This window comes from Sphaeramia orbicularis, chromosome 24, assembly GCF_902148855.1.
Source record: "Sphaeramia orbicularis chromosome 24, fSphaOr1.1, whole genome shotgun sequence".
NCBI classification, from domain to species: Eukaryota; Metazoa; Chordata; class Actinopteri; order Kurtiformes; family Apogonidae; genus Sphaeramia; species Sphaeramia orbicularis.
The window spans coordinates 31809984-31830602 of NC_043979.1; the positions used below are offsets into that span (position 1 = coordinate 31809984).

At 38.8% G+C, this 20619-nt stretch overlaps 1 protein-coding gene across 1 annotated transcript in view; it reads right to left on the reverse strand.

The window, feature by feature from the left end:
* Nucleotides 1-17053, reverse strand: part of tmem121ab (transmembrane protein 121Ab) — a 65005-nt gene extending 47952 nt beyond the window's left edge. The window contains exon 1 of the mRNA XM_030127890.1: nucleotides 16718-17053. The gene's annotated coding sequence lies outside the window, so the exon portion shown is untranslated. The remainder of the gene's footprint in view (nucleotides 1-16717) is intronic.
* Between the last annotated feature and the right edge of the window lie 3566 nt (nucleotides 17054-20619).

Consider the following 20619-nt stretch of genomic DNA (forward strand, 5'->3'; position numbering starts at 1 on the left):
TGCTTGGATATGGAGCTTCAGTCATTTTTAGCATGGAAACAGGATTGGCCTGGTTACTTAGTGTGTGTGAGTGTGTGTGTGGGTTTGGGTTGGCAATGTCAGCCTGACCGAATACTCTGCACTCATAGTATGTACAGTATACTTAATCAACACTCGTTACAGCTAATGTTGCGCCTGTAGGACAAGTGTTAAAACCTGTAGGACACATTAGTTTTGATTGCTGCAAACTAGGTGGAATTTACAGACTAGAAGTTGCACGCTATCGTTCTTAATAATGCACATTCCCCAAAGTGTTGACTAATTGGAACTATTAAAATCTTGACACTGGTGGTTAATTTGTTTCCTTGTGTTTTATAGGGATCATTTGTCCCATCGGAAAGCTCTGATGAAACATGAGGTGATTACGGCGGTAAGTGAGTCTGATGGAGTTGGAGCGGGTCGAGCGAGGCGCAGGCCAACATCTTTCACTTCCCAAAAGCCCTAATGTCATCAGTCGTTGACATTTTTGTCACGTGAAATATGTTGGGTCCGCATCGTTGTCGTCCTGTCGAACCGGACCTCTGTGAACATTCTGAGACCTAAGTGGGAGAAAATAGTCAGCTTGACCTTTCTGTGAAATCCTAGAGGAGAACACATTGAAATATCTTAATTAGAAAGAGATGGAGTTGCTAAGAACACACATTGATCAGACAGAAACCACAGCTGTGAAGACAGAGCTGCAGGGAGGGAGGGGAACACAATGCCGGGCAGTTGTCGGATAATAACCATGAATCATGTTATTCTGCTCCGGAGTGAAGAATGGGGGAGCTATCTGTGCAAACAAGTTTTTTTTTTTTTTTTTTTTTTTTCAGTCCACACAGAGGACCCCACTCATAAGAACAGTAACCACCTACACAACAGAATTTCATTTGATTCATTTTCACTGTTTTTATTCGACGGCTCATTTCAGTCAACTGTATAAATTCATGGTATTACAAAAAAATATGTTCTACAACTGTATGAAATTAGATACAATTGATGAAAAGGAGCTTATTGAAAAATATTCTCCAACGTCATTCTCTGTCCTTTCATGATAAAACACAAAATGATCTGCTTAATACTTTCTAAGCCTAGATATTCTTATACATTGACAGCAAGCATACGCACACAAGCAATCACCAGCGGTTAAATTTCTTAACTGAATACCTGTTCACCAATATATGAAATGATTCCTGTAGTGCTGACTGATAAATTATATTTCCATTATTATGTGCAAATGAATGGCAAAAGACTTTTCAAAAGACTCACTGTGTGAAATGCAATGAAGAAGAAAGATTATTTCATGGGTTCACGTACTTAAATTTTCTCACAGCTATAATGCATTAAATTACAAATTATATCATTTTCATTTCAGTGGGCATAGGCTATTCAGTGTATGACATTTAAGTGTTATACCCAGTAAAAAAAAAGACATCTGTATAGTTAATATGCACAATAATATATTTAGTTACTGCACATCATTATCACATATTGTCAGTGCAATATTGACTAATGCTCAGACTTTCCTCCTATTGTCTAGGCATAATTATCTGAAAAAGTTCTACACTGACTGACTAAAAAGTACCAAAAAGCCCATTTGATGTCACAAAGAAGTCCCCTATAGCTTAAAAGAAGCAGCAAATCCACAAAATATACAGTCGCGTAAAAAATTATTAGACCATCAAAAGTCATCAAAAACAATGGTTATGCATTCAATACTTATTCCTCTATTTAACCTTTCTTAAGTAATTTATCACCATTTACAATAATATTATCCTCTACATTTTGCATTTTTCATTGTAAATCATGTATATTTCTCTTTTTATTTTCCTATGTTTAATTTAGATGTTCATGAAAACTCAGAGTAAATTCAAAGGTTATCACAGTCCTTTTCAAAATTTGTAAAGTTCTGCCTCCTTCCTCATTAACAACAATATTGTAGTGTCACAGGAAAGGCCTCTGATGAACAAATTCTTCCCCCCTGGTGGATTATCTGTGTATAGCATGTATCTAATTGTATACATCAGGTTTTTCAAGACAAAAAATATCACTCTGATCATGTAGAGGGCTTCAAAACTCATGTATCAAATATGATACGTTTGGTGTTATAGGGTTAATTTGTTAGATTTGAGTGATTTGTATAAAAAGTTCAATCTCAATTTTTTTTTTAATGTTATGGATAATTTACAGTTTTAACTGATTGTTTTCTGGCTACATAAATTGAAAACAAAACCTGATTCAATGATATACTTTTTCTACTAAAATTATGTCCCACAGATGGCAGAAGAAACGCATCAAAAGTTAATATAGTTGTGGATTAAATTATTAGACCATCAAAAATCATCAAAAACAATGGTTATGCAATCAAGCACTAACTCCTGTGTTTATCATGTGAACAAAACAGACAGAAAAGAAAACATGAAATGCCTAAAAGAACTGTTTTTGGCACTACGATGACATAACTATTGATGTAAGAACTTAAGTGATTTTGGTTATTATTAAGAAAACATGGAAAATGGATAGATATCAGCTTTAATTTAAACTCTTATGAGCTATTTTTATTGTTATCATTATATTTGTCCAAACAAATGCACCTTTCGTTGTACCAGGCGTTAAAATGAACAAGAAATTGAAGAAAACAAGGGTGATCTAATAATTTTTTATGCGAATGTAAAATGTATTTATGTAAGCTTCACAACTAGAATAGAATAGAATAAAATAGAATAGAATAGAATAGAATGCCTTTAACCCTTTCATGCATGAATTGTGAGAACCTTAGTCAAGATTTTTTTCTTCAGTGTTTTTATTCCTCCTTAGGCATGAAAAAAACAATGCGATCGAGTTTTTTTTCTCCAATGGAGTTACAAAAATACCCATGCATTTAGTTTTTGAAGTAAAGAAACATATGTTTAAAACCCAATATCAGAAAGTGATATGAAAACAGTGAAATAAAACATTTTTTAATGCTGCTAATCTAATGTCTTCTCACATTTTAACATAGTCTAACGCTAGTAATTACTCATTTCATGGAGATGATATGCAAAAAAAAACTTCTTGTCTAACAAATAACAATTGATTTACACTTAAACATGTTAGTGCAGATCAGGTTTATCAAGAACAGCAAAGTTACAGTAATAGTCTGAATGTCAGTGTATGGGATGGTGTGTAAGTGTTCACTGTGTTGGCTGATATGGAACTAAAACATTAAAACCCATGAATATACAAGAAAACAGCTGGAGAATAACTGTCCACTGGAGTGACCTATGCATGAAAGGGTTAATGTCATTATATACTGAACAACAAAAGAAACGCAAGTATGTTTCGGTATTGGTTTATATGGGAGTTTTATTATGAATATTGGTTTCATATGAGATATTTATATCCAGCTGTGAAATTTACAGTGGGTCTCTCTTGCTGTCCTTGTAGCACTGAGTTGACGGTCACGGAGATGGGCCAAGCAAATATGGCGATCCTGATTACGGGTGGTCACACGTGGTCTTCCAGATCTTGGTCTGTCCCGAGTGGTCCCTGTGTCACGGAATCATGTCCTCAGCCTACTGATGGTGGACTTGTGCACTTGCAGATGTCTGGCAACGTTGCAAGCCAAACCAGCATCAAGCATACCAATGGCACATTCTCTCAGATTATCGTTAAGGCGAGGCATCGTGGTAATGCAGTAACTTTTGAATCTTACCATTTCTTTTTATAGCCCCCGGATAAACAAAGGGAATTGTCACTCCCATTTGTTGCTCCCACTACCATATCACTCAAAACATACCGCACCTCCGATACTTTGTACACGTGCTCAACACCACTCGTGATCGTGTTTGCCTGCAAACACATGCTCCAATGGTTACAACTCACTTGTTGTAATGTGTATCTCAGTTGACAACTCAACAGGACAGCTGAACTCTTGCCTAAATTAACGACCAAAACTTGCGTTTCTTTTGTTGTTCAGTATACATATGTACAACAGAATTAAAAGAGACAACTCTTTTGTGGTGCCTAGAGCAAAATAGTTTAAAAGAAAGTGTAATTATATATAAAGTATTAAAAACAAGCATGTCAACCAACAAAAAAAAAAAACAGTAAAGATTAATGTGTTGCACTTTGACTCCGGCTGAACATGAATGGATAGATATCAGCTCTTAAATTAAACTCTTATGAGCTATTTTTGTTGTTATCATTATATTTGTCCAAACAAATGTACCTTTGGTTGTACCAGGCATTAAAATGAACAAGAAATTGAAGAAAACAAGGGGTGGTCTAATTTTTTTTTTTTTCTGCAGCTGTATACACTGTACCTGAGGGAATGTTTGGAATTTTCCAGGCAAAATTACTTAAGTGATTAATCAATAATTAAAATAGATGCCAGTATTTATTCTGTCAATTGACTAATTGTCTAATCAAGCTTTTGAATCAGCTCTAATGCACATATTGATTTTTTTTTTTTTTTAATTGAATCTTGTTCAGTAACTCTGACCACAAAGGGTGACAATATCCAGAACTATGAACTGCTGTGTAGCCCCAGTGGGGAATGTTGGGGACATGCTTGAGTGTATAGACACACACCCGCTGCTGTGAAAAAGCAGAAATGTCACTTGTAGCTTGTCATTGCTATTGACAGAGACCTTGTAGAATTCAACAAATCCAGTGAAGCAAGACACCAGCCAACCTCCACTTCACCTCTGTGACTCCTTTTGACTGATTCTGATGTAAACACAGTGCCAGCAGAGCACTCGTTTGACCAATACAACATGCCGTCTGTCTGCCGCCGTGATGCAACTCGGCCCCACATCCAATTTTTTAGTCTGAACTTCGAATTTCTATCAACTTGCATCACTGTGACTAACTGCTGTGATTTGGAATTTGAGTATTTCATTAGCACCGCACTTCAATTATTAGTGACAGATAAAGAGTTATGCGAGATACAAGAGATATTATTTGGCCTGACAGCATTAAGAACAAAAAGCAACTGGAGAACCCAGATGTCGCTAGTTTCATCAGACACCTCTAGTGTTTTGAGGTTAAAAAAAAAAAAAAAAAAAAATTCATTACTACAAAGTTTTAGTGATTGTGAACAGACGGACGGGGAACGTAGTTGATATTGATCTGCTGAGGCTAAGAATAATGTTCAAAGGCATCAGGCTTCAGGGAGTAGGCTGGTCGGGTTTCATTAAGTGTAAATATTTTCAAGAAAGAAATGGCTTGAAATGAGAGAAATCGAGGGAATGGGAGATAAGGGAGATACAGAAAGGCAAAGAGGAGAGAAGACAAAGAGAGAGAGAGAGAGAAAGGAAAAAAAGACAATTCATGTGTTTTGTTTTTTTTTTCCTCAAGCCATCTATTTTACTGTGCCGCCAACCCAGGATAGATGTGTGCTGGATGATGAAGCTTTTCAGCCGTGGTGGTGGCTTCAGTCCCTGTCTCTGGCTCTGACATGAAACCATGGGCAACAACCCTGAGTCCACACTGCCAGAGCACTGTGTGGACAAGGATAAAGCGCCCGCTACCGCTTTAGCTCCGATTCCAGTAACAACACCCACATAAATGGCCTATATAGGCTTTTAATAAGTGTTTGAACAAACAGGCACTTGCATCTGCTTTTTGTTTGATGTGTTTCAAGGGCATAGTAGTGTCTGTTTGGCAGAACGGGCTTCCACCTGCAGAATCGCATTGCTGGGATGATAATAGCATTTGACTTCGATTGAGGGTTTTGCGATGGGCAAGGCGTGAATTGTTTCATCTTTGTTTATCAATGTTTTTCCCATGGTTTTCGGCTAATTGCAGAGCAGAGTGGCTTGCAGAATGCCTATTAGAGCCATGCTGAGTTGAGAGACAGGCCACGGGGGGAAAAAAAGGCTACTCATCGCTGAAAACAAGACAAATCCACCATCATTTCACACATTTGTCTGTCTGCAACTTTCGTCTCAGTTAGCACAGGCATACGCATACTTGTTCATTTTTGTCTATCAGTGCACGTACGCAGAGACAAAACAGTGCAAGATAAGAAGGGCTAGCCTTTTGTATTTGAGCCCACACACAGAAGATGAAGCAGAACACGTGAGGGTACATCACTGCTGGGTGTGTGTGTCCTTGCATTATCTTTTGCCTGTTGGTGCTGGTGTTTAAGTGCTGCTGAGGAAGAAAGAAGGGAGAGAGACAGAAGAAAAGGAGTTACAGCAGAGGGGAAGAAAGAGGGGTAAAGGGGAGAGGGGAGTGTTGTATCTCCAGAGTCACCCTTCAGTGCCCAGGGGCAGTGACACAGCAGCAGCTGCTTCTGCCTTCCAGAGCCGCAGCCGCAGTCATACGAAGCTAAGTTTATCCCCCCAGCAACAGCTAAACCCGCCGCCAATGTGGACTAATCAGACCACCAGTCCGGGTTTCAGCCTGGCCGAGAGAGGCTGACTTTTCCTCTCGTCGGACTTGATCTGTATCAGTGTCAATATACACAATTGTAAGTGCAGCCGGTGGGCTGAGACGCACAACACACAGGCAATAATGTCCTACAGACGGGTCATGTAGCCCCATACACCAGGGGTTAATTCTCTGCCACGGTGGCCACCCTCATACACTTCACAAAGCTGCAGAATTTGTGGACGGTTGGCAAAAGGCGGCAAGTGACAAACGAGGGGGGAATACAGAGGGCTGTACAAGAGACTATGAGGCATGGTCTGTTGGTTCAGGACTCTTTGTGTGTACATGTGTGTGTATGTGTGTCTATGTTTGTGCGGTAATTAAATCACGAGAGGCTCCGTTTTGGAGCACTGCACATGGAGTCTACAGTAGCCTGGGTGCTGACTCCGTGGGCTGGACTTAATTACAGGAGAATACGCACGCTGTAATTACACAATAACACACCTGCACGACACTGCTAGCTCTAAGGTTGTCCAAACAATATTTCTTGAAAAAACAGTCCAATCTTGCTTTAATAAGCATGCTTAGAGGACATCCCAAAGACTTCCGCTTATTATCTACTGTATGCATTCAGCTCGGACAGTGCTTTAGCCGATATAACCTTCACTCTGGCTGTTGTTGTCCATTAGTAAATAGATAAACAGTACAGCAGGTTGCTGTCAGCACAATATGCTGTGGCTATTATGATAATATAATATCCTCCAGCTGGCTGAAATTTGTCACATATGTGCCCATATAGCCTGTTATTCAACTTACTAGACCACACCATAATCAATCTGAGCACCATATAGCTGCATGCACAGACATATGGTGGCATATAATTGCGTGCACACACAGCTGCACATATTACCACTTGTGGGCATCTGCACAAGCACTTAAAAATGACACAATACACTAGTAAACAAACATGCACTGGCCTGTGATGTACACCAGTGCTTTATGGTATGTCTTAGTGATTTACACATCAGTTTCTTTTAGAGATCATCTCCATTTGTCCTGCTTCTTAACCAGTAGAGCATCATACAGACACTGCCAGCTGGAGGCTCACACTGGAACACTGATCTGAACCTAGATATCACTGGTTGGCTAAATTAATCACAGAGAAAAGAGAGGAGGAAAAACTATACACAATACAAATACACCTAATAGTCTGGACAAAACCCCTAACTCTGGATAGTGTGAAATATAGAGAATTAATTAAAAAAAAAAAAAGATTAAAACTAAATCTGTTGTGTAAACCTAGAGACAAACTATAGTTAGCTTATTGCGTAGGATGTTTGGCTATACACACCAAACATAAAAGCTTAGATGTTCTTTGATAATGATTCAACAAACCTCTAAAATTCTCCCTTTCACTGGTTTGATCACTGCAATGGATAATCCTGCCATTTAGGAAATAATAGAGCCTCCGTGCCAGAATATATGATAAAGAGCCTGGTACAACAACGTCCCTGAGGACAGAAAACACTAGGGAGCTCCCCAGACAACTACATACCCTCAGACATTTTTCATGTTCGCATTTGCACCACTAGTGTGAATGCGGAAGTATGATCTGACTGGCGGTTGGTAATGTAACTTCACATCTGCATGATGACTCGTGAGGTAGGGCAGGTCATCCAATTACACTGGTCTACAATTTTATAGAAATGATTTGCTTCAGACATTAAATGTGCTAAATGTTACGAATTTTAATAAGATTAATTGGAAAATAAATGACAAAAGTGCCGGTTTGCTGATGTTTTCAAGGCATATGATAAAGTGTTATTACACATATATATTGGTTTATGTACATTTATATAATAGTTTTAGAAATCTTCCACTAAATAGAACCTGTAAAGTGAATGTATTCTAATGTGCAGACAGTGTTTTGAAGTAAATCTTGTAGCTCTGAGACAAATATTCCTTTTGAGTCAAACCCATTCTCTCGTTAATTCTTAAATATCATATTTTGACCCAAGGCTGTATCTTGGAAACTTCAGCCAACCAGCATTTTTGACTTGACTTTTCTTTATCAGTGACTCTCATGTGGTAAAATTTCATTACTTTTATTCTGGAAGCATTTTCCTTGTAGACCAGTGTAACCGAAGAGTTGGAGGTTCGAATCCCACTCTGTCCTAGTGTGTCCGTTGTGTCCTTAGGCTAGACACTTCACCCACCTTGCCTCCAGTGCCAATCACACTGGTGCATGAATGCATATGGTGGACGGTGAGGCTGTAGGCCACGCTTCTGTCAGGTGGAGTGTAGTGGAGTGTAAGAGACCGTTTCCATTACAGGATACTACTGACTTTAAAGTACCTGGACGTCATAGCGATGCGGGACGTTACTTCCGTGTCGTCTGCTCAGAGATTTGCTGCTAAACTCACTCGTTGCCTGTTGTCTTGTCAAGCTCATGCTGAATTTTTACATCTGAACCTCCTCAAAAAACCAGGGTGTAGTTTTACAGGCTGTCATCATATGGATTAACCTACCACTATATTTACTGTCAACTTTCACATCTGTTTTTTTTTTGTAAAACGGTGGGTCACAGAGACGACTCTCTGACCAATCAGTGGTCTGCAGTGTTTACACGTCACATTTTAGTATCTGTTCCCCAGTCTTGGAACCTCGGCGGAGGTGATACCTAAAAAAAAGTAGTACCGGGTACCAGATTCCAGGTCCTTTTCGTAATGGAAACAACGTACAACGTAGTGGAAATGCGGCATAAGAGCAAATGAATAATGGGTCAATAATATAAAGTGCTTTGAGTGCCCAAAAAAGTGCTATAGAAATCTAACCCATTATTATTATTATTATTATTATTATTATTATTATTATTATATATGCTACCAGTCAAAAGTTTGGACTTACCTTCTCATTTGAACAGCATTAGATGGACCTCAGATGGTCAACAAGTGCTCAGCATCGCTGGGAACTCCTTCAAGACTTTTGGAAAACATTTCAGGTGACGACCTCATGAAGCTCACTGAGAGAATGCCAAGAATGTGCAAAGCAGCAATAAAAGCAAAATGTTGCTATTTTAAAGAATCTAAAATATAAAACATGCTTTGAGTTATGCCACACTTTAACTACATAATTCCATTTGTGTTCATTCATAGTTTTGAAGCCTTCGGTGAGACTCTATAATTTAATTGGCCTGAAAATAACAAAAAAAACAGCAGAGTCCAAACTTTTGACTGGTAGTGTACAACACCAGAAAAGAGGAAATATGTGAATTTAGGCTGTGACACCAGGAGCTGGGATGACTTTAAAAACTCTACTTTTGTCACAGGCTTTTGGCGATGGCATTTTTCCACACCATGTTCAACACACACTTTTGGACTAGTTGCTGTGCATTTGCTTCACTCAAAGTTCCTTTGGTGCTGCAAAAATATCTACCCTAAAGGGTAAGAAAAAAAAACTTAAAACACTGTTCTAACAACTATAATCTTCCTCAGTTCCTGCTGTGCTTAAATATAAAGCTATACTTCTTCCCCCAGGTTTTGGAATTGTGAAAAAGTTTCTCCACTTTAAGCATTTATGTTATGCTCCACTGATTTCTCTTATCTTTAGTAGCGTCGTAATAACAGCTTGACAGAATGGATGCATTGATAGACGGATGGAGAGTGTTAAATTCTCCGTTTGCACTTGTCTATCATGCCATATGCAAGCACACGTTCTGTCACAGCTAAGCACAAAGACACACACATATGCTCACATCAATCTCTTTGAATAAATAGAACTCCTACATGCCTAACACATACTGAATGGCAACAGACACTCGCTCAAGTAGAACAGGAAGTAGTACATCAGTGCAGAACATGCAATGCTTGAATACAAATTTACACACTCCTAACCATATGGTATATTCTCTGAGTAATGATACAAGAAGATGAACACAAGAAATGAGCAGAACATGTGTGATATGGCTTATTTCCTGTCTAATAGTTTCAGCTACCATAAACAGAAGCACTACTGTGACACTCTCTTTTATGCGTGAAAGCATTCTTGTACAATTCACAGCTAAACACACAGAGATAGATTAATGTGGTACTTGCTATGCTGACAGTCCAGGCATTTATGCTGGCAAGGTTACGCTTGTTGCAACATGTTTCTTATAGAAGCTTTAGCGAAATGGGAGAAAATGTAAATGGAGCATATAGGGAGACACAAAGATGACAGTTTTGAAAGCTTAGGATGAAAATGGTTTTACATTTACTATTTAAAATCATTATAAAGAAAACAGCCCGCGTGGGATTATATGACGTATTAATGTTTATTGGCACTTAAATCCTTTAAAGCCTTTAGCTACAGAACATTACCTTGCCCTGCTCATTTTTGTATCGGATTTGGTGTTGGCCAAAGCTGCTACCAGTGCTACTTATAGTACATATCTGCAGCAGCAGAGTAACAATAAAGTGCATGAATTAGATATGAGGTTGACACAGAGTCGTAACAGATCTGTTTGCTGTTTGCCTTCACACTGCATTGCTCCCATCACACTGTGTTGAGCAAACACGGAAATACTATAGACGGACAGACGGACAAGTTCAGGAGATAGACAGACGGAAAGACAGATAGATAGATAGATAGATAGATAGATAGATAGATAGATAGATAGATAGATAGATAGATAGATAGATAGATAGATAGATAGATAGATAGATAGATAGATAGATAGATAGATAGATAGATAGATAATGTGTGTACATTCAACACGCACCCCTATGTACATACATTTATGATATACGTTTTGGTTCAGTGGGTAAAATACTCTGCTGCAGACATCAAGGCATGGATCTGGAAGAGACAAGACTCGTCTCTTCACCACAGGCCAGGCCACTCCACTTGAGCTGATTGATTTCCCATCAGTTCTGTATCCCTGATAACTGCATGCCTGGAGGGCTGCAATGGCTCCAATATTTCACCACTATATACCCGCACAGCCACGCTCTGTTTAAAAGCATGATTTTCACTGAGAAGAGGTCTTAGTGCGCACGTGTATTTAGAAGGTGTAGGCGGATTTACTGGTCACTTTGTCGATGTGTGTGTATATGTGTGTGTGTATATGTGTGTGTGAGTGAAACAAAACTACCAGCAAGCTACATTGTGACATTTCTGGTAATGACATGCCAAATATTTCTGCATGTACACAGAAAAGGAAGGAGACCTGCATTCTCCTATTGCTAAGTATTTTTTTTTTTTTTACTTGTCAACAATCCTCTGCTGAAGCAAATTAGCTGAGCTGGTGGCAAGAAAATGCCCAGAGTCAAAAACAGAGATAAGGAAAAATCTGTAAACAACATGCAGATGGTGCACAGTTTTATGATGCATATTCGCCTTCCTCAATCCTGGCAGCGATTGGTCAAAAACCACATAGGCACATTTGTTTTCTCCTCTAGCAACAGAATCACATTTGATGTCTTTGATTTATTGATGTCCAGTGAGCTCTGCTTTATGAGATACTCAGCAGTTTGCTAAATTGCCCTCCAACAGAGAAATGCCATTTAAGGTGGCAGGGATTTTTTTTTTCTCCTAAAATCTGGGTTTAATCATGCATCAGTTGTTGAGTGAGCGAAATAAAGATAAACTTCTCATCTACCATTCAGTGCAATTTGCTTTTCTGTTGAAATAGCAGCAGTTACTAAACCCTAGCTGTGACCCTTACCTAGATACATTTTCTATTTGTTCTCTTTCCAAAATCATTTTCCCTTTCTCTGTGCATAATGTTATCTTGGATGATGCCGTAGAAGAAGCATTTTGAACAGCTGAATGATTCAAGGCCCTTTATCCTACACCAGGAAGCAGTCTTAGATAAAACTGCAGAAATGCTTTTACCTTTAGTGTGCCACATGTAAAACGACACAGCAGTGGTAACTTAGATTGGATATCTTGAATTTCTTAGATTTCTTTGAGGTCTTTGATTTCTTTTTAGCTCAGCTTGAATAAAAAACTTGATTATCACTTAAAAAGGGGAAAATGGATTTTGTGGCTCCATGGGAAAAGCCAAAATACCAATTTGAAGAAGTAAAGCACACCACTTCCTTGCCTTACTCTTCAAATCTGCCACTGGCTTGTGCAGCAGTGTCTCAAGCAGATGTTAAGGAGGCATTTTGCATGTGTTAAATTCTGAATATTTAAAACACCTCTCATGTATCTTGAAGATTTTGAAACAGAGACCTACTTTAAGTTTTTACTGCCCGGCTGTACGCTCCCCAATTACATTTGCAGTAATCTTATTTTAGTGTTAAAATTCTGCTTTTGTGCCACATACCCTGTGTATGTGTGAGTGTATTTATATGTGTGGTGGGGTGATTAGAGAGAGGCGACCGGAGTGGTGCCAATTTTTTTTTTTTTTTTTCAGCTGCTGTGCTTACATTTGCATAGATCATACAGCAATCCATAATACATGGCTCGTTAACAAGGTTGATATTTTTGATCCATAATTAAGGAGTAAATTTTCAAAGAGTTTCCAGGGTTAACATGTGATGGCTGCAGCTCGCTTTCCCCTCTGCCACTCCTAGGCCACGTTATTGTACAGTATCGTAGCTATTGATTTACCATGCCATTTGGGTATTGATTGAAGTGGACGCCATTATGTCAGTGAGATTATAGCCCTCCAAAGCATAGTGATTCTGAAGTAGAAAACCAGTGGCTGAGAACCGATGAGATGAGCTGAGTGCTTACTGCATCAGATGCAATAGCAGCTGTGTTTCAGCTAATGACAAAAGGGGGAACGGCACAGCACAGCATAGAACCGCATCGCTTAGCATAGCATGGCACTGCCTTACCCCAAAGAGTACAGCCTAGCACAGCAAAGAAAGAGCACTCTCATGTTTCTAGTTTCTATCTGTTCCAGCAAGAGCTATAGTAATACACCAGGGAGTGAATAATCACATTGACTATTCTAGACACACAGATTTTTTATTGGTGCGGTTCATTGAGGCCTAATATTCTCTGTGACAGCCATTGCCTCCCAGATTGTCTTCGGTTGATCATTCAAATTGACCACAATTCACTATGCGGTGGGGTGAGGGGGGGAGGGGTTTCAGAAGCCTGGGATGATTGGGAAGGGGTGGGGTGGGGGTGCAGAGTGAAGGAGGGTGAGTGGGCGTTTACAGCCTTTCCTGCTCTCTGGCTTTCCGATCAAACCCGTCATGTATTTATAGCAATATTGAATTTAATTGCATTTCTAGCAGGGGCCTGAATTTTAAGAGACCCATAAATGGAATTCCAGACATGCAGGAACATGATCCAAAGACCTATATGAGCATGTGAAGTGTACACTGATGAAAAGCAAGCCACATCTGAAATATTTATTATTCAAAAACATGATGTGCATCATCCTGCCCACCACCTTGGTAACTGCTGACCCCTAAGGTTACATGCAGTGCCTCATTTTTTTTTTTTTTTTTTTTTAATATTCTTTTTAATGAGGCACAGTTTAAGTCACAAACAGTTAGGTAAAACTCAGAGTGGCAAATAGCTGTAAAACTACTTTGCCTTTATGGTACAGGGAATGCCTTGAGATAAATGTGTTGAATTAAATGCCCTCCAACCCGTCGTGTTTGCATTTCCAACTAGACAAAGGCTGTTTAGAGAGAGGTAACAGGCAGTTGTGTGGCCTGGCCTCTGTAGGGCCACTATTCAGATTCAAATTCATGGTCTGTTTATTGGATAATAAATTGAGCATGAAAGATTAATTTGCATTTAGTTCATCATCCCCATGATATAGAGCAGCAATTTCTATACAGTAGGGCCCAGAGCTTAATAACCCAGAGGCAAATCTGGCATATCAATATGTGCTTTCTTTCTTTCAAGGACACTGGATTTGAGCCCTGTGGCAACATTTCTTCTATGATTCACTCTTCCAGCTTCCTCCCACTAAATTCTTGTCACTCAGAGCCTGAGCCGACATATCACACACACTTAACGCACAGCCGTGAGTTATCACACATTCGGCATAATCAAAATCCTAATGAACATCATTAAAATCACGGCTTTAAAACTGAAGCTTACACTACTGTGTCAGACAGACAGTCAGAGTGTGTGTGTGTGTGTGTGTGTGTGTGTGTGTGTGTGAGAGACTATGCACGTGTGAGTGTGTGTTAACAGCTATCAGCGCCAGTTAGAATGCTGCAGGCAAAAAAGCACAGGGGTCACCTCTTATTCAAAGCAGGCCTGACATGGGCATTTTTCTTCCTTTACATTTTGAGAATTAATTTCTTTTTGCAAAAGAGGTACAGCAGACAAACCAAGTGATGGATGTGAGGCATGAGTAGGAAAACAGAGGGAGGGTGGTCGCATCAATTTCAAGCACCCGTCTAGTAACTTAAAGGTCACATATCTGTGTAATCCTGGCAACAGCCAATATGCAGCATGGGATTACAAGTGTAAAATAAATAAATCCCTTAGTATCTGCCAGAACTGGTTACTGTTAACACTGCTGTAATGATTGAGCACATTTATTTTTTTTCTCAACTGAATCTATGAAATGATAGAAAATAGTATATTTTTATATAATAGATGTTTTGTAACCTATGTCTGTAGATATCTACTTATTTTATGAGAAGCAGCAAGTCTTTACAAATAATAAGGATGATTAATATCTTCCATTTTTACTTATAATGTTATAAACATAAACTATGGCTGAGCAATATAATATGTTTTACTCGATGAGACAAAAATACTGTCTGTTGTTTCATATGTGTTGTAATTCAAATTCATCTCAACACTTAATACACCAAAGCAAACAGAATTTGCGTGATGGCAACACAAACAAACATAGAGGAGAGTGATTGTTACACAAAACAGTTTAACGTTGAACAGATGGACTCAACCAGCCAAGAAGGAATGAGGAGCAGGGATTTACAAAGAGGGGTTATTTTGATCATTTGCACATGGTTTGTGTATAAAAACTATTGGAAAGTATCTTTTTTGCAAATGTAATTGAGTTGTTGTGTCTGACCTTTTTGTATTCTGTACATGAATACTTAATTTAGTTACATACTTAATTGGAAATGTAATGATTCTATGTAAAATGATAAAAAAAATAGTCAAACATACATTTTTGAGGCAGTGGTTCAAAATGTAATAAGAAATACTGTAGCTCTTACCATGAGGTCATTTCATATCAACCATTCACTGAAATGACAGAATGAACTTGACATTTGCCATAATGTGATGCACATCAATATGTGAATATGAAATGACCATATAGGGGTATGATATTTTCATCACATCACACAGCCATAAAGGACTGAATAAAACATATTTGTTTTTTTTTTTCTTCTAACTCTATTTGACAAGGTGTCAAATATTATATATTTAGGTATGGATATTTGGTGCCGTGCTCAAGGCCCCCAGGCACTAGGGGGTTCCACACACCAGCCCATGAGTTAAAAGCATCCAACATGCTCTCTGATGGAGTGCCTTTGAGCAAATAGATAAATAATTTTTATACATATATATTTTTAAATGAAAGCACTGAAGCGTCCATCCACTTACTGTAAATCTCTCATGTTTAATTGCAAATAAGTATTAAAAATAACAAACTGTAGAGGTTAAAAGGGAGCAGCGGGCGTCTGATGCTCATTATCAGAGAGTCGGTGTGAAATATCGGCGGGATGAGAACATGCGGGGTCGTGAGGGTTATATTTTTTTTAGCGACTCCCGTCTGCTCGCTGCGTGCCGTGGGGGTGGTGTGACTGTGTGTATGTGTGTTTGTGTGTGTGTGCATCCCGGGTTAGGGTGGTGGTGGTGGTGGAGGTGGGGGCGCTCAGAACATGGGCTGAGACCGGAGGCACGAGCCGCAGCTGCTTGGGCACGCGCTGACTCTTCAAAATAAACGGCTGCCTTAAATAAAACTGGCCAAAGCGAACGGAAGCTCCCTGCACACCAAAGCACTGCGACCACAATGAAGACACCAGCATTTATAGGAATGTTTAGGGATCACTTCAGCCTCCATTGCCACATCAGGCCAGATGAAAGCAATGAAAGGAAAGTGCACAAATGTAGGATAGTCGTTTAACATCGAAAAGAGCGACGGGAAGAGTCACAAACTAGATCTATGGAAGTGGCAAATGCTTCTTTAAACTTACACTGCTCTAAAACTGACTCCCATTTACACTGCTGCCATATGCTTTACAATGGTTTGCACACATCCTGTCGTAGCACATACTGTGGAACATATTTTTTGCAGCCTGCTGTTTCTCACTGACAAGAAGACATACGGAGGAAAAAAAAAAAAAAAAAAAAAGAGAGAGAAAAGCCCCAGTAGGGATGTTGTTCAACTCTGGTGGCTTACCGCTACAGTAGGTGAGCTGTCCAGGGTGCTGAAATGCTTAGTCGCTGTCCAGGGTGCTGAAAATCATCGCAGGCTCCGGACAGGCTTTGTAAATCCGCTGCGAAGAGGCGCCGGAAAAAAAACGCCGGTCCAACAACTGCTACCAGTGCAAGTTACGTTCAAGAAAATCCCATTTCTGAAGCCAGTCCGACGCACAGAGAAACATATATCGTAAAATGTTGAATTAAAAATCAACGGGAGAGTGAATGATAAAAGTGGAGCCAGCTGGCCGTAAAGCGCCGCTTTGGCAACTGTAACTGCTGAGGCTTCTTCGCTAGTTGCTTCTTCGTCCGGATGGGCTCATCCACCTCTCTCTCTCTCTCTCTCTCTCTCTCTCTCTCTCGCTCTCTCTCTCTCCCGTTAGCTCTCTCTCTCTCTCCTCGCTCTATCAGTCACCATTCAATTCTAATATGTTGGAGTAGCCCACTCTTCCTATAAGCTACAACAGACCTGAGCAAATTACAACCATTAGTTAAAACACAAATCATTCGGTGTTATCTTCATTGGCAGTGATGCGATGAAGAAACATTCAACTTGATTTCATTTAATTATGTACCCTCTGCATACAAGCTCTAAGAAGACAACAGTGCTTCTCTCTCTCTTTCTGTCTCTCTCTCTCTCTCTTTCCTACAGACACACAAAAAAACCGAGGCATTGAATTGAATTTATGGTCAATTTACTTATGTAGAAGGAACAGCCATCTGTTTCAGGCACCTCCTGCCCTGTCATTTTGTGTGGGTTTTGCATTTACTTGTTTAGCACATTGCAACAGTTCTACACATAATAATCAGTTTGCCCAATACAGTATGTATATTCTTGTCTATTCTTGCATCATAAGCATTCATTGGATAATTAATACAGGAAGGGTGCTGTATAAGTACATATGATTACCGGTGTACTATAAAAATAAGCGATGCTCCAGGCGATCAATGTGACATAACTGTTCCACTATAAAGTAAAGTACCACACACTAAGTCTGTGTCATCACTAATGTAATAGTCGTCCTCAAGGAGCTAAACCTTTCACTGAATGTCACATTATATGATTAGATAACGTGCAATAATATATTAATTGACTGTTTTTTTTTTTTTTTTGTCATACACACAATCTGTCCTTTACAAGACTTGGCTTTACAAGACACCAAAAGTACAGATGCAGTGGTCAAACATTTCATTACCTTTCATATCAAAATTATAGTTTCTTTTACAGCTCAGTCTTAAACTAAATACTCTACAATCTCGTCCAAGCTTGGCAATTAAAATCTGCCTCACAAAGCACAACTCAAGTTATTCTTAATCATCCAGCCAAAGGAAATTAACATAAATGTGTGGCATCTCACTAAAAAAGTACATCTCTTACAGTCTCTCAGACATGGCAATAAAACAAAAAAATGAAACTTTCTTTCAATTTCACCCACTGGTCATGCAAGAAAATGTGTCATTCTATAAAGTAGCATTGAAATTGCTGGTCTCCAGGGCTCATAATGGTGATATTGACTCCAAATCCATTCATAAGGATATTAATTATATTTCACATAGGGTTTAATTTTTGTTCGTACCATATATCAACAGAACATTTTCTTCATACACAGGGGAACATTTTCTGCTAAATATCAGACTAATGAATGACAAATCTTTCATATAAAATAGATAATCTCATTAATACGGAAGTTAAGGCCATAAAGTGTTGAGTTAATTATCATGGGCACTAGCCTTTAGGGATATAGACTTAAACCAGAATAGCTCTAATTTTCTTTTGAATAACAGAAAATATTTCATTGTAGAGATACGTATTACATCATGTTACACTAGATAAAAAAATGCATCAGCATATTTGTAAAGTTGATGTAGCGTACACATTCTATAGGCTAGTATATCCCTGTGGGCTTTTACCATAGATGTTTTGTTTTTTCTTTTTTTTTCCTGTTAGGGATTTGGCTGCCCCCTTCACCGTGGAGAAGTCTGCTCTGTCTCATTAGCTTTCAAAACCACATCTATATAGAGTGACTGCGCAGAGCTACTTCAAATCAAGTAGGCCGAGAAAAACCCTCCTGCACTTGCTCGTCATTTTTAAAGTTATTCAGAACCCACACATACCAGCATCACATTAAAAGTAATTTTCAATGATTAGGGTTTTCATAAGCCAATCAACGCCGATTAGACTCGGGGATAGAGGGAGATGTGAGGTGACTGTCTGAGTGAGCTTTGATGGGGGGAGATCACAAGGTTATTCCTCGGTTTGACTCAAAGTGAATGCTGGATGAGAGGTGTTAAATATTGAGGCATCCCCCCACATCTCCTTTTAGATCTTTGCACGAGCCTCAACATTACGTAATGCTTTTTCGCACGTTTTTGGGGTGTGGGAGAAATTGCCCTCTGGTAACCAGGGAAGGGAAGTTGACTGCACACTTTCATCATAGCAGGATGAGGTACCACCAGCCGCTGTAGCTACCTGTGTAACTGCAGCAGAATGTAAAGTGCCTTAGCAAAGAATTGGACAGAAATGGCTTTCCTCAGTAGTATGCATTAAGCTCCACTTGTATCGCAGTACAAATTTGACTTTAAAAATTTATATTCACCCAACTTCTCTGCCTTCTATTATGCAAATCAATTCACAATATCACATGGTAGAAGATCCTATTAGGAGAAGTTATCTCTGGGTTCCTCATTAGTCTCAATTACTCAGCAGTGGCTGATGCAGAGTTGTTATGGCTTTAAACAGAACATCCAGAGACTTTTAATGTATGGTATTGTTGCAGGTGCAAACAACAAATACAGGGTTTTCCATAATATAATGACTTAGCCACAGCAGTAAAAGGTTTCTGCAAAGGACTTAAAGTGAAGAAAGAGAAAAGATAGCAAATTAGCCTGGATGAACAGTGTTTTTCACATGCAAACACCAAACACAAGAATCCCCTTATTATGAAGACCTCAGATGAAAACATTCAAATAGATACCGTGGTAGCCCCAATAGTGTTATTTTCTCATAATTAACCCATAAAGACACAAACATCCACCATCAACCAAAAACATCTACTGACATAAACTGCTGATCCATTAATCCTATCAAAACATGTAAATAATTGGTGTAAAATACAGTTATTCATCATTTCATGGTCATCAACTATGACCCATTTGGACATTCAGAGGCTCAGAAACACTGTCATCTTCTACAACACAGGTGTCAATCATGCAGCCCAGCGGCCAAATCCAGCCCGCCAAAGGGTCCAGTCTGGCCCCTGGGATGAATTTGTGAAATGCAAAAATTACACTGAAGATATTAATCCACAGGTGTCAAACATGTGGCCCAGGGGCCATATCTGGCCCGCTAAAGGGTTCAATCTGGCCCGCGGGATGAATTTGTGAAATGCAAAAATTACACTGAAGATATTAACAATCAATCCACATGCATACACATATAGACCAATTAGATTTCAAGTGAGTCAGACCAGTAAAATATTACCATAATAATCTATAAATAATGACAACCCCACATTTTCTCTTTGTTTTTTGGTGCAAAAAAGTAAAATTACATGAAAATGTTCACATTACCGAACTATACTTTTATAAAAAAAATGTGAATAATCTGAACAAATATGAACAAACGGAAATGTCTTAAGAAAAGCAAATGCAATTTTACCAGTATTCTGCCTGTTACTAAATGTTTTGTGTGATTGTAATGCACATGCGTAAACAATAAACTGAGAAACCGTGGCGTAATATTGTTAAAAGTGCACTTGTTTTTCTTAAGACAATTCAAGTTGTTCATGTTATTTAGATTTTTAAGGAAACATTGTAGATGTAAACCTGATCATAATATAATGATCATAATATAATTTTACTTTTTTCACTGTTATTATTTTA